We start from the raw sequence: 16,420 nt of genomic DNA, 5'->3' as shown, positions 1-16,420 counted from the left end.
TAACCAAAACACGTTGAAATTCACACAGTCCTGGAGACTTCACAATCACAAAATTAAGGTAGTGACATCTTCTGAGTAAAAGTTTAAGGAGGTCTAGTTCCAAGTTCACTGTTCCTTCAGTAGAGGAGGTTTTATTGGCGCAAGTTTTAAATGTGCGGCGTAGAGGTACTGGTACATAGATGTTTCCAAACTTTCATCATGGAGAACGATATGTTTACAAGTGGTATAATAGCGCAGGCAGTTGGCACTTAATAACGCCTACAATCGCGAGACTCGTTCCACTTTTACGTTAATGACTTCTTTCAAAGCAATTATCTGCATCCCAGTACTCTTAATACCTGTAGCAACTGAAGGGAAATTAAGCATATATATATATTGCCTACAGATAAGCAATACAGACACCTCTCTGAGTGAGGACGGAGGATAATTCGCAAGATTTTACATATTTCTGTAATCGTTTTCAATTTGGGAAGAAGTTCGGAAATTTCGGAGGCCCCGGCAAAACTGTTCTAGTCTCACTGTGACAGTATGAAGGTTTCTGAGGTGTGAGCGATTCTGAGCAATGAATGAAATTCGCTAGTGGGTCTGAATGCTATGAAGGTTAGTGGAGCTGTAATAGTGCTTTCTGGCTCAGTGAGGCTCACTCTTCACCCAGCTTAGTAGCCTAATTACAGCTCCGCTATAGGGTTTTGTAGCTTCTCTCGTCGGTGGCCATAGCTGAGTATCCAATCAACCTCCGTATTGATGACTTAGCAGAGCCAGGCTGAGTGGCTCAGACCCAAGTTAGCGGGTTCAGTTTTTAGTTCAGTTGGGTGGTATTTGAAGAACCGGAAGAAAAGAACTCCTGGAGGAGGTGGTTGGTGTGGATATTTTGGTTTAAAGGGAAGTACAAACAGGTCCAATCAGAAGAGAGAAACGAAGATGGGCTGATGGCCTAGATGTTTAAACAACAAGCCTCATCGGAGAAACGAAGAAGTGTGATCAAGGTACCGGCGTGTGAAAGGTGTGGCAATGAAAGTTGCCGCGGCCTGGCCGTCGGAGTAGGAAAAGAACGAGGGTTGATCGAGAGAGATATGACAGCAAAAATGAAATCAAGGAGGCTGCCACAAGACGGTGGACGGTCCTGCAGGCTCTGAAGTTCAGAGCTCTCCCACACTGCGGCGTCTCCGAAGGCGATAAAATGGTAACTGGTATGTACATTGTTCCTAAAATAAATAATAATGTTATTGCCTCCACGTCCCACTAAGTACTTTCACCGTTTTCGGGGACGCTGAGGTGTCGGAATTTAGTCCCGCATATATTATTATTCGTGCCAGTAAATCTATCAACACGAGGCCGACATATTTGAGCACCTTTAAATACCAGCGAACTGAGCTAGGCTCGAACCTGCCAAGTTGGGTTCAGGAGGCCAGCACCTCAACCGTCTGAGCCACTCAGCCTTGCATTTCTATAACAAAACTACGTTGAAATAATGGAAGTTTACCAACATGTGGATACATACTCTGGTGAGTAACATTTTAGAGAAAGTTAATTGCTCTGACGTAAGTGATTCGCCCTTCGGAAGTACGGAACTCATTCAACTTCTGCGATGTAAGAAGAGGCAATTCGCCACAATTCTTCTGAAAAGGACGAAAATACCGGGGAGAATGAAACTAAAGACAAAAGGCTGCTCAGTTGAGGGAAGAACGAATCATTTACACTGTGAAGTAGTTTCTCTTGCGCTAGCACGGTCTTGGCTTCGAACACGGCCAAGGCCAAACCAAGCGCTACTGTCCTTGGTGAGACTCGCGGGGGCTATGACCGCACTGGAGATACAAGAAGCATTCTGGGTCCTGTCAGCAGTGGCGGCCGCAGGATAGTGGCATGTTACCCGCTAATAGAGAGAGGAAAAAGGAAATGAATCTTCTTCTTTCCTCGCCTTTTATCCGAAATACCTGTGGTCGGCAGGAACAAATGAAAGGAATGAGAAACAGAAAGAGAGGGTTGTAGTTCATTCCACAGCAAGTTCTTACGATAGTGAGGTAAATTCGAGGAGGATCCTTTGTGGCTAAAGAGTGGAGTGGTGCCCAGCACCACTCGCTCATGTTAAGATCATCTGTGCAGATTCCACCCACCGATCCACCACATCCATCAGTCATGTGTGTCACCGAAACCAACAGAATATTGCTTTAATAAATCGCTTGCAGTTAATAATTTAATTGTGTTTATAAGTCCGTTTCACGCACGTTTATATCTGCAAACAAGAAAATAAATACACATCACTTAGTGTCGACGTTAGGTTTACTTTTGTGGGAACACTATTTAAAGTAACTGGGGATTTGCTTGAAGAGATGGTAACTGTTATCTTGCGGGACAAAATAACGCGCGCTGGTGAGCTGTTTGTATTATTTCAACGACAAAATAACGAGTCACGCTAAGTTGTTTCTGTAGTTTCAAGGATATATAGAAACGAGTTCCAGTGAGTTGTCTATATTATTTCATCTATGTAATATCGAATTCCAATAAGTTGTTTTTTATTTGAAGCAGAGCGCAAGCCCTTTGGTATAACGTCTTAAATAGCCTTCTTTGTTCGGCTCCTTGGCTGAATGGTCGGCGTAGTGGCCTTCAGTTTAGACAGTTCCCACCTTCGATTCCGGGCAGGGTCGGATATTTTAACCTCGTCTGGTTAATTCCCTTAGCTCAGGGGCTGCGTGTTTATGTTCGTTTTTATTTACATACAACTTATTTTACTACACGGTATAGTGAATACAGTAAGTTCCTCTACTTAGACTTGGCGTCAGGAAGGGCATCTAGCTGTAAAACTAGGTAAATCAATAACAACATTAACACTAACACAGCGAAGGACGGATTGGAAAGGTAGTGGCCGTGGCCTTAACTGAGGTACAGTCTCGCATGGACATGGAAAAGCACGGAAAACCATTTTCAGGGCTGGCTCTTTGCATTTGTTTTACGTCGCACTGACACAGATGGGTCTTATGGCGACGATGGGACAGGTAAGGCCAAAGAATGGGAAGGAAGCAGCCGTGGCCTTAATTAAGGTACATCACGAACATTTGCCTGGTGTGAAAATGGGGAAAATAAAAAAAACTTTCAGGGTTGCCGGCAGTGGGGTTCGAACACTTTATCTCCCGGATGCAAGCTCACAGCTGCGCGCCCCTAACCGCACGGCCAACTCGTCCGGTGCTGAAAATAGGTTGTACTAAATTAGATTCATACTTCAGACACACCGTTATTCAAAATGAGGACCTCACAATAATTTAAAAACTTCGAAAATGAACCTCTATGAAATTAGCTGGTAACCCCTGTACAGAGGACCCTCAGTTTTACCAGTCATCGAGGAAGTTTTAATTACAGTAACTTAAACAGCTTAAAACACAATTAATTAAATATCGACACATTGCAAAAAAAGTGAGTTTCATACTGTGAAAACCCTAAGTCATTGTGTCGCAGTTATTCACCCGTTATTCATTTGATAAGGATAAATCTGAATTCTGTATTGCAGAAAGTGAAGATCTGCACCTTAAGCCTGTACGGATGAAGAACGAGTATTAAAAAAAATAAATGGCTGGTACTGAAATTCAAGTTAAGAGCTTAGGAAAAGTATCCTTCCGCATGTGAGCACGTCCCCTGTTCCCCCTTCCCGTCTCGTCAAGGTTCTCCATCTCCGCCACAACCAGCTTATCATTAACGCCGTGCGTCCATCTGACAAGTACAGTACTTCATTCTGAAATAGTGAAGCATGAAACGAAATCACTGCCTTTCACATAGCTGTACTTTGATTACGTACCATACCTATTTATTCCTTTATTGACCATGTAAAACCTACAGATTACTGACGAATTCCGAGACAAGAGAAGCAAGAATTATTTTTGTTTCATAATGCGATTTGTGTGAGGCACATGGAGACTTACAACATACGTATACGATTCCGCTCTCGTGCAACGACTGTCAGTGGCAGTTTCTCATAGTTAAAAAGCTGAAAAACCCACCAGTGAGTGGGATTGCAAAATACAATGCTTCCAGGAATGTTGTAAATATTGTAGTCTCGTCATTCGGAAGGTAAAAACGAACTCATGATCCTCTCATGACAACATTTCGATAGGTAGAGGGCGGTTGCGAATATAAAGTAAAGTACACATTATTATTATTATTATTATTATTATTATTATTATTATTATTATTATTATTATTATTATTATCATCATCATCATCGAATACGCCAAGGATCCTATTCCCATACCGTGTTAAGGCCCTTCCTGTTTTATTTACGGCGAGTGCTGAGCTGACACATCGTTCTTTCCCTGGAGACTTGGATTTTCCATTCCAAGCGAGCGGCGTAAACACTGTACACAGAAACGCCGATCAGCTGCGCGGACTTTTTCACGTCTTCCACAGTCCACAGTGGATTCTAATCTCGTAGGCTACTGTAAACGTTTAAAACAATTTGGTTTAGATTTTCTACTTTATTTTCCTCTACTTTTGTTAGCTTTAAAGTATTTCACAGGGGACTCAAGCGTTACAGCATCACACACGTCTTACTCACAGCTGGCAGCCATTATGAACACTGAACAGTGAACACGCTGTTGCAGCCAGTATTGCCAACAGTTTTCTTGGATCCATCTTCAACGTCCCACCTATTATGCGAACTTATCAACAGTGGAATGAAATCGAACAAACTTACTAAGTACACAGTGCAATAAGATATCAATATCATATTAAATTATTATTATTATTTTGCTACATACACCACTGAGAACAATAACTATTCACAGCCATCTACGTATGAAATATAAGAGTTGGTGACAAACCCGAATAACATACAACCTGTGATATATTTTCCATATTTATACAGGGCAAAAATTTTAATTCATCAAGTCAGTTCACCAGAATATCTAACCAAACTGAAGGAAGCTCCTGACTTCAGGAACAAGTAACAAACCTAGGGAACTATTTGGCGCTGCGGAAGCCTTTTCACCGACCAGAAGTCTGACTAACATCAAAGGGACCGCTAAGGTCTTGAGTTGACTCTCAGTATAGTGCCGGGAGTGTCCGAGGACAAGTTCGGCTTGCCAAGTGCAGGTGTTTTGATTTGACACCCGTAGGCGACCTGCGCGTCATGATGAAATGATGATGATGATGAAGACGACACACGCTCCCAGCCCCCGTGCCAGCGAAATTAACCAATGATGGTTCATGTTTGTGGGTTACTGTAGTCACGTCCTAGTTCGTGAACCATGGACAACGGCTGAGTGGCCTAGTAAGTGGTCCTGAGAGTCGGGATACCAGGTGCTATGGAATGGGAGTGGGCATCTCGGACATATTCTGAGTCGTGGCCCTCCTTGTGCTCAGGCGGCTAGGACTATACAATTCACCGGTGGTCCATAACCCGTTAGAGGAGAGATCCTCACTTGGACTATGTGCAAGTAGGGTAGCATCCTGCTTCATGAATTTACCGACCTCAGAACATTTTAAGCAAGCCTTGGACCTATGGGAGTAACAGAGTCCCACTCCCATTTGACAGGCGAGGGCTCCTTGGAAACAACTTGGCGAACGAAATGGAATTCGATGGGAAGCTATCAGTATTAATGGGGCTTATGGAAGAAAGAAAGTAGAACTGGCTGAGTCAGCAAAGAGGATGCATCTGGATGTGCTAGGAGTAAGTGATATTCGGGTAAGGGGAGATAATGAGGAAGAGATAGGAGATTATAAAGTGTACTTGACAGGTGTTAGAAAGGGAAGGGCAGAGTCTGGGGTAGGGCTCTTTGGCAGGAATACCATTGTACGCAACATAGTTTCTGTTAGGCACGTAAATGAGCGAATGATGCGGGTAGATTTGTCAGTTGGAGGAATTATGACTAGAATTGTGTCCGTGTATTCACCATGTGAGGGTGCAGATGAGGATGAAGTTGACAAGTTTTATGAAGCATTGAGCGACATTGTGGTCAGGGTCAACAGCAAGGATAAAATAGTGCTAATGGGCGATTTCAATGCGAGAGTTTGGATTAGAACTGAAGGATACGAAAGGGTGATTGGTAAATGTGGGGAAGATGTGGGAGCTAATGGGAATGGGAAGCGTTTGCTGGACTTCTGAGTTAGTATGGGTTTAGCTGTTACGAAAACATTCTTCAAGCATAAGGCTATTTACCGCTACACACGGGAGGTTAGGGGTACCGGATCCATAATAGACTATATCTTAACAGACTTCGAATTCAGTAAATCTGTTAGGAATGTATGAGTTTTCCGGGGATTTTTCGATGATACAGACCACTATCTGATCTGTAGTCAACTAAGTATCTCTAGGCCTAAGGTAGAGAAAGCGCAATCTGTCTGCAAACGAATAAGGGTAAAAATCTCCAGGACAAGGAAATTAGACAGAAGTACATGGACATGATTAGTGAGAAGTTTCGAACAGTAGACAGTAAGCGGGTTCAGGATATAGAAAGTGATTGGGTGGCATACAGGGATGCTGTAGTAGAAACAGCAAGGGAATGCCTACGAACAAGTGTGTGTAAAGATGGGAAAAGGCGAACATCTTGGTGGAATGATGGAGTGAGAGCAGCTTGTAAACGTAAAAGGAAGGCTTATCAGAAATGGCTCCAAACAAGGGCCGAGGCAGACAGGGACTTGTACGTAAATGAAAGAAACAGAGCGAAACAAATAGTTGTTGAATCCAAAAAGAAGTCATGGGAAAATTTTGGTAATAACCTGGGAAGGCTAGGTCAAGCAGCAGGGAAAACTTTCTGGACAGTAATAAAGAATCTTAGGGAGGGAGGGAAAAGGGAAATGAACAGTGTTTTGAGTAATTCAGGTGAACTCATAATAGATCACAGGGAATCGCTGGAGAGGTGGAGGGAATATTTTGAACATCTTCTCAATGTAAAAGGAAATCATCCTGGTGGTGTTGCGAACAGCCAAGCTCATGGGGAGGAGGAAAATGATGGTGAAATTATGCTTGAAGAAGTGGAAAGGATGGTAAATAAACTCCATTGTCATAAAGCAGCAAGAATAGATGAAATTAGACCTGAAATGGTGAAGTATAGTGGGAAGGGGGGGATGAAATGGCTTCACAGAGTAGTAAAATTAGCGTGGAGTGTTGGTAAGGTACCTTCAGATTGGACAAAAGCAGTAATTGTACCTATCTATAAGCAAGGGAACAGGAAGGATTGCAACAGCTATCGAGGTATCTCATTGATTAGTATACCAGGGAAAGTATTCACTGGCATCTTGGAAGGGAGGGTGCAATCAGTCGTTGAGAGGAAGTTGGATGAAAACCAGTGTGGTTTCAGACCACAGAGAGGCTGTCAGGATCAGATTTTCAGTATGCGCTAGGTAATTGAAAAATGCTACGAGAGGAATAGGCAGTTGTGTTTATGTTTCGTAGATCTAGAGAAAGCATATGACAGGGTACCGAGGAAAAAGATGTTCGCCATACTGGGGGACTATGGAATTAAAGGTAGATTATTAAAATCAGTCAAGGGCATTTATGTTGACAATTGGGCTTCAGTGAGAATTGATGGTAGAATGAATTCTTGGTTCAGGGTACCTACAGGGGTTAGACAAGGTTGTAATCTTTCACCTTTGCTGTTCGTAGTTTACATGGATCATCTGCTGAAAGGTATAAAATGGCAGGGAGGGATTCAGTTAGGTGGAAATGTAGTAAGCAGTCTGCCCTGTGCTGACGACTTGGTCTTAATGGCAGATTGTGCCAAAAGCCTGCAGTGTAATATCTTGGAACTTGAAAATAGGTGCAATGAGTATGGTATGAAAATTAGCCTCTCGAAGACTAAATTGATGTCAGGAGGTAAGAAATTCAACAGAATTGAATGTCAGTTTGGTGATACAAAGATAGAACAGGTCGATAATTTCAAGTATTTAGGTTGTGTGTTCTCCCAGGATGGTAATACAGTAAGTGAGATTGAATCAAGGTGTAGTAATGCTAATGCAGTGAGCTCGCAGATGCGATCAGTAGTATTCTGTAAGAAGGAAGTCAGTTCGCAAACGAAACTATCTTTACTTCGGTCTGTTTTCAGACCAACTTTGCTTTACGGGAGCGAAAGCTGGGTGGACTTAGGATATCTTATTCATAAGTTAGAAGTAACAGACATGAAAGTAGCAAGAATGATTGCTGGTACAAACGGGTGGGAACAATGGCAGGAGGGTACTAGGAATCAGTAGATAAAGGCTAATTTAGGAATGAACTCGATGGATGAAGCTGTACGCATAAGCCGGCTTCGGTGGTGGGGTCATGTGATGGTGGTGGTAGTGATTATTGTTTTAAGAGGAAGTATAACTAGGCAACCATCCTCTATATAACACTAATCAGAGGAAAAAATGGAAGGGATCCGATACTTCAAAAATGAAGGTATCGGCCGAAGAAAGTCAAGGGCCACGAAGGGCGTGAAAATGAAAGACTCCCTAGCCCTCGCAAACCTAATAGCATCGGGGTCGGAAAAGAACAAGCGTTGACCAAGGGAGGTCGGATAGGATAGAAGAAAGTGAGGAGCCTGGCACAAGTAAGTGGAAGCAATGCCAGGACTCAGCTGAGGGCCTCGTGGTCGCTAACCTATGCTCCAAAATTCAGAGCCCCTGAGGCCCCTTTCTGTCGTCTCTTACGTCAGGCAGGGGATACCGTGGATGTTAATCTACCGCCCCCACCCACAGGGGGTGGGGTCATGTGAGGCGAATGGGGGAGGACAGGTTACCTAGGAGAATAATGGACTCTGCTATGAAGGGTAAGAGAAGTAGAGGGAGACCAAGACGACGATGGTTAGACTCGGTTTCAAACGATTTAAAGACAGGAGATATAAAACTAAATGAGACCACAACACTAGTTGCAAATCGAGGATTGTGGCGACGTTTAGTAAATTCACAGTGGCTTGCAGACTGAACGCTGAAAGGCATAAGTCTATAATGATAATGTATGTATGTATGTATGTATGGTTAAAATTCCAGACCCTGCCGGAAGTCGAACCCAGGACCCCTGTGGCCTAAGGCCAGCACGCTAACTATTTAGCCATGGAGCCGGTCAAGAATGAGTACATGTGAAGTACTTAGAAGCGGAGAGGGCAAGTGTTTGTGATTGTTGTTTTAAGAGGAAGCGCAACACTGCCCTCGGAGGAGAACACAAGTTGACCAAGAGAGGTGAGGTGCTTGGCGGAAGTAAGTGGAAGGGGTCGTGCAATGTGATACCAGACATAGAAGTGGAATATTTTCTTTTAGTTAGCGTGTATCAAACCAAATGAACAAAGTATTCATTGGAATTAATAAGCGAGAGGCAAAGAAGTAAAAGTGAAACGGACAGGAGTAAGGATGAAGGGAGAACAGCGTGTTACGTCGAGTTTCACAAGGAGGAAAACAGCTTAGATTGCCTCTCGGTTATTTACCAGCTCTTTTCAAAATAATTTAAAGGAATTTGGGAATTTATCGAACATCTCCCTTCAATTCCTAAAACGAATATTCACCGTAATTTGTCCTCTTGAATTCCAACTTTATCTTCATATTGTGATCTTTCCTACTTTTCAGAACTCCCCTCGAACTTATTCGTCTACTAATGTCATTTGACTACACCCCTCCGCTGACAGCGCGGAATATACCACTTAGTCGAGCAGCTCGTCTCCTTTCTCCCAAGTCTTCGCAGCCCAAACTTTCCTGCGCGAATGCGCTAAATACAGATCAATGGTGACTATTAGTTGTCGTCTTCCGAGGCCCCGGTTCGATTTTCGGCCCTGTAACATTGGCAGGGACGAAATTTGTAAAGTGGTACGAGGGCTGGAACGGGGTCCACTCAGCCTCGGGAGGTCAACTGAGTAGAGGTGGGTTCGATTCCCACCTCAGCCATCCTGGAAGTGGTTTTCCGTGGTTTCCCACTTCTCCTTCAGGCGAATGCCGGGATGGTACCTAACTTAAGGCCACGGCCGCTTCCTTCCCTCTTTCTTGTCTATCCCTTCCAATCTTCCCATCCCTGCACAAGGCCCCTGTTCAGCATAGCAGGTGAGGCCGCCTGGGCGAGGTACTGGTCATACTCCCCAGTTTTATCTCCCGACCAAGAGTCTGAAGCTCCAGGACACTGCCCTTGAGGCGGTAGAGGTAGGATCCCTCGCTGAGGCCGAGGGAAAAACCGAACCTGGAGGGTAAACAGATGATGAGCAGGGGAGCTGGTAACGCACACGCTGCTCCACATCCAGAGATGCGAGGACACATGTATTTTTTATTTTTTTATTTTTTGCTATTTGATTTACGTCGCATCGACACCGATAGGTCTTATGGCGACGATGGGATGGGAAAGGCCTAGGAATTGGAAGGAAGCAGCCGTGGCCTTATTAAGGTACAGCCCCGGCATTTGCCTGGTGTGAAAATAGGAAACCACTGAAAACCACCTTCAGGGCTGCCGACAGTGGGGCTCGAACCCACTATCTCCCGATTACTGGATACTGGCCGCACTTAAGCGACTGCAACTATCGAGCTCGGTGACACATGTATTAGCGGGGATTCGAACCACGATGTCTGGGTGATACGACAACCCAAAAAATAACTTTGGCGGGACAGTCCCGATTTTTGACCCAATGTTCCTCCAACCCAAAACGTCTTGTGGGACAGCCAAAGTAGCTTAGTGACACTAGATACAGCAATGTGCGATTCTAATTTTCATGTTAAGAATATAAAAAAATAACCATACTGAGAAATCTGACACAAATGGTATTTTCCTCCACGATTCTTGGCCAACCAGTACCACCTTTCGAAACTTAAATTTTTGTGGGAGGTGAGGGTGTCCCACTGTTTGGTAGCTACATTAGCCAGAGCCATAGCTACGAGAAGACGAGGTTATCGTGAAACCGACTGAAAGTGAAACTTGTGGAATTTGAGATTGGACTAGCTGCCACACTAAACTAGGAGTAAGCAAGGCCTCTGGGGGAGAGGAAGGTAACGGCTTCCACTACCTGCATGCCAAGTGGCCCAGTGTACAAGCAGGCAGTGTGAAGATCTCGCTTCTAAATTTTCCTATTCCAGGCGAGCAAATAGACCTACGTTCTCCCGATCGTCGCCTCCGCTTGGCACTGCACAGAACTAAAGGTACAGTACGAACAATGTTAAGAGCTTTGACTTACAACCTTGGCAACTATCGATATGGAACATTTTGATGCTGGCTGTTGTCGCCTTAGAAAGAGGTTCACGGGTCGTAGTTCCCGAGATAAGATACAGCACAACTTATATAATGTAGTAACCATACCAGCGTAACACTCACACTGCCAACAGTGGCTTAGATACGACTTGTCATTGGGGGAGAGTAATAGTGCACATTTTAAATGCGCAGGGGACAATGAAGCATGAACATCCACAGCATGTTTCCAGTCGGGAAAGGAATGAATGACGCCCCATCTAGCGACGGGGACAGGAACCGTGCCGGCTGCCGAAGCCTGTCGCACTCCTCCCGAACAATGATTAATGACTGACAGATGAAATGAAATGATATTTGGAAGGTTTTGCTGCAATGAAAGATGACAGGGAAAACCTCAGTACCCGAAGAAAAACCTGCCCCGCCTCCGCTTGGTCCAGCACAAATCTCACATTCGAGCCACGAAACCCAGCGGTGAGAGGCCGGTGCAGCCAACTCGAGACCCTGTTCATAACTGCCATCAATCAATGATACGCATTTGTGCGGAACAGCACATTCGAAGAAATCAATAGAGAAACGACAACTGTCAATTGACAATTTAACGCAGGTATGTCTCGAACCGAGGATCTGACGCCTGATACTCTTCCCGCCACCACGTAAAGTTTCAGGTGCGAATTCCAATCCTCGACTGTCCGAGTGGACCGCCGGCCAGTCACACTTTGCGGTCGCAATTTAACTATTTTCTACTGCATATATAATCATTAAAATTAAATACTTGTAATAATGATTTGAAATTAAAATTCAAAGAGGGCCGAGAGGGAGCAGTCGCCTTTTTCAATTCTTTTTCGCATCAAGCAGAAAATACCATGAATATCGGATCAGATGGATGCGGAAAGTTACAAAAAGTCTTATCGCAAAGTTGTATTTATTACTACTAATGCCCTGAAATGGGGTAAAACCGAAGAAATACCGAGAATACCAAGTGGACAGACGACCACCCACTAGATTTCTAAAAATACTCCGATGACTGCTTCAACATGCTCTCTTAGCTTGCTATGACGCCAGCTAACGCGTACAGTGCTATTCTCTTAACCTCCAACAATCTATGTGCACTGTGCAAAACGCTTATCGCAGTTATTTCTATAGTCGGTGCAGTCAAACATGTCTGCGTTTTATACGGAGATCTCGCGTTCGATTCCCGCATCATCCAAGGATTTCAATCCTGAACTGATCACTTACCCAGGCTCGAGAGGTACCGAAGGTATTGAAGATGCCCCCACGCTCATCATGTCGGCCATCAACATGGGAGGCTAAGGCTCTCATGTCTCAGGCGAGGGAAATCTCTGAAACCTCTGCGGATAGAACTTCGAAAATTTAGATATGGTTTAATAGCTATTGTAATTTATTTTACATGTTGCTTTACGTCGCACCGACACAGATAGGTCTTATGGCGACGATGGGACAGGAAAGGCCTAGGAATGGGAAGAAAGCGGCCGTGGCCTCAATTAAAAGTACAGCTCCAGCATTTGCCTGGTGTGAAAATGGGAAACCACGGAAAACCATCTACAGGGCTGCCGACAGTGGAATTTCAAACTCATTATCTCTCGACTACTTAAGCGATTGCAGGTATCGACTAGCATCTAGAACACAAGTAACACTGGAGCTGCACAGTGGCAGGACTTAAGGCGGACCCAATTGCCGCTCTGCGCGGGAAGTTTACACCGTGATATGTTTGTACAATTGTCCTTACAGTGCGTATTTACAGGAATTGTTGTCGGATGCTTGCAGCTGCCTGCAAAATTGTGATTGTGTTAAGTCTATCGTAGCATAAGCGGCACACACTGTGCCAACTTATTTTTAAAGAAACAATGAAAATTGCTTGCAGAATATCAAATTTTAGACCTAATTATTCCTTTTTCTGTTTCTGCTCAAAATGATCACTTTCGAAACTGGAACTTTACAGAAATGTTATGAATGAGTGACCCAAGACAGACTCCTCACCCATGGCTATCACCGAAATCGCCAATACCTCTGCATCCCGGAATAAAATGTGAGTACAGCAAAGTTTTAAATGTGTAAAGATGAAATATATACTGTACTTATTTACGATCTATTTCAATTCCTAAAAAAACAACTTTCTAAATGAAAAAATGAATATTCACAGCCTGTTTCTAGTCATTGGACCAGGTCACAAATGAATGAAACCCCCATCTAGCGGCGAGGATAGAAATTGTGCCGGCTGTCGAAGCCTGTCTCGCTCCTCTGGGGCAATTATTAATGGATGGCAGATGAAATGAAATGATACTAGGGAGTGTTGCTGGAATGGAAGATGACAGGGAAAACCCGAGTACCCGGAGAAAAACCTGTCCCGTCTCCGCATTGTCCAGCACAAATCTCACATGGAGTGACCGGGATTTGAAGCACGGAGCCCAGCGCTGAGAGCCCGGCGCGCTGTTGCCTGAGCCACGGAGGCTCGAAATAACATGTATTAATAAATTAATTCGTTTTGTACTGTTATAGTAAGTCCTTTGTACATAGTTTCTGATACAGTTAAATTTACATGTGTTATTGGTAAGTTTTATAGAATTTCTTTGAGGGGACCCAATTTTGTTTCTTCCTTACACCAATGCCTGTAGACCAGGGCCATCCAGCTATTGCGCTCCGAGAGCGCACCCGCGCTCGGGGAGCACTGGGCAGTCAGACTAGCGCTCCTTCCCCAACCACCACTACAGTGTGGCAGCGAGGAGACCTGAGACGGACTATGTTCGGACCGCGCTGACTAGATACGTACGTATAGTCGTGCGTCCGTCGGCTTTTGTGGGTTTGTTGACATCATATTGATAAGGCTGTTTTGCCATAACCAATATACCGCATATACAAATCGAAAGGTACTCCGATGTATGGAATATGCAGGAAACGAAATCAAGTGTTAAGTAAAGAATGCAGTAATGCGATTTATTCAAAACTGAAATTTGAACATATCTGAGAGGAAAATTCAACAAAATTTTACCAATATTATACCAATATTCTTAAACAATTACGCGAGTTCCTATCGCTCATCGTTGCACGATGTTTACTTTTGGTAAGCTTAAGAACCGAAAAGAAACGCTCACAAATGTGCGTTGAGCCGAACATTGACTGAACTTTACATGCATGTTTATCTAAAAGGGGGTATCCTTCTTGCGGAAAGCCACTATAAAATTCTTCCAAACTTCGTGACATTAGAAAGCGGTCTTTAAGACGAACATTGCACTGCAGTTCAAGCTACTCTAATTGAAATAGCTGTGGAGCACTGTTTGCACTAAGAGATAATGTTCGAACAATTACATTTAACACAGCTTGGGGTTCTGATAATTCTGAAAATCTCTTTTCAAACTCTTCTTGTAATTGGTGAATTGACTGCAAGTACTCATCAAAGTCGATACCTTATTTCACTGCTTCAAGCAATGGAAAATGTCCTGTGTTCCTTGCACGCAACTGGTTTTCCCACAAAATCAATTTTCTTTTGAACGCTTGAATTTCTTCCACCAAAACGCAGATATTGTGCTTTTCGCCCTGAAGCGAAGTTTTTTCTTTCTGCTATTGGCTTTACGTCGCACCGACACAGATATGTCTTATGGCGACGATCAGGCAGGAAAGGGCTAAGACTGGGAAGGAAAGCGGCCGTGGCCTTAATTAAGGTGTGAAAATAGGAAACCACGGAAAACCATCTTCAGGGCTGCCGACAGAGGGGTTCGAACCTACTATCTCCCGAATACTGGATACTGGTCGCACTATCGAGCTCGGTAAGCGAAGTGTTCAGGATGGGCAGTAAAGTCACTTAAAAAGACCCAGTCCACCACCCACTTAGGATTACGCAAAAGAATTTCGGACCGCCCTTTTGTGTCATAAAAGGTATCTATTGCATTCCGCACGCAAAAAACTCGATGAAGCACCTTCGTCTTGCTCAGCCGTCTTACTTCTGCATGGCACGAGATATCCGGATACTCCACTTCGAAGTCATCCAAGAACTCTTTGATTTTTTTTTTTTGCTATTTCCTTTACATCGCACAGACACAGGTAGATCTTATGGCGACGGTGAGACAAGAAAGGCCCAGGAATGGGAAGGGAGCGGCCGTGGCCTTAATTAAAGTACTAATTAAGGTTCAGCCACAGCATTTGCCCGGTGTGAAAATGGGAAACCACAGAAAACCATCTTCAGGGCTGCCAACAGTGGGGTTCGAACCCACTATCTCCCGAATGCCAGCTCACAGTTGCGCGCCCCTAACTGCACGGCCAACTCGCCCGGTACTCTTTGAATTGACGGTGCGTGAGTCCATAGGATCGAAGAAAATTTACCACTCGCACAACTGTTCCGATTACGTCTTTAAGCATGGCGACTTTTGCACAGATTGCCTCCTGGTGTATCAAGCACTGGATCGCCGCCATTAGGGTAGTACCGCTCTCAGTCATCTTTAATTTTACATAGCTGAGGGACCCCGTTCGTAGACTACGTAATGCAGATGCTCAATCCGTCGTTACACTCGTGAACCGCTCCCATTTTAATCCCATTGGCTCAAAAACACCCCCCACTGCTTTGAAAATATCGAAACCGGTAGTGGTGTCTTTGAGAGCTATCAAGTCTAGGAAATCCTCGGTGAGCCGAATATCGTCATCCACCCTCGAATGAAAATAACGAGATGAGCTGTGTCCGCAATGTCGGTTGATTCATCGAGGGCGATGGAAAAGGATACAAAATTTGCTGCCTTCTCCATTAATTGTTGTTCCATATCAACGGCCATATTGTCTATTCTGCGAGCCACAGTGTGAGGAGAAAGAGATATTTTGTGAAATTTCTCAAATAGCTCCATAGGACAAATACATGCCGTCGCGTCCATTAGGCACTCCTTGATTACATTCCCTTCCGCGAAGGGTTTCCCAGCTTTGGCAATTTGCGACGAACATTTGTAGCTTGTTCGTAAAGTGGGTCCACCAACCTCACTCTCCTCAATCTCCTTTCAGACAAAAATACGGTAAGTCACAACTTTTATGTTCTTAAGATAATTCAATCATATATTCATTCCCGTTTGTAAACAAGCCTTTAAAAATTAAACCAATAATACAGAACAGTGCTGCTTGAAATTTTCTTTCAATCCTTCCAACTTCGATTGGCGACTGGCGTCTGTCAAATCACCGTAATCATCCCTGTGGTTGGCACTGTAGTGCCGTTACAAATTGTGTTTTTTTAAACACATAAAATCTCAGTGGCACACTAAAAAATCGGCTGCTCTCTTTGGCCCGGCGGGCAGACCGCTCGCTCAGCCAGCC

Source organism: Anabrus simplex, chromosome 4 (assembly GCF_040414725.1).
Source record: "Anabrus simplex isolate iqAnaSimp1 chromosome 4, ASM4041472v1, whole genome shotgun sequence".
Lineage (NCBI taxonomy): Eukaryota > Metazoa > Arthropoda > Insecta > Orthoptera > Tettigoniidae > Anabrus > Anabrus simplex.
This window is presented reverse-complemented; position numbering follows the sequence as displayed.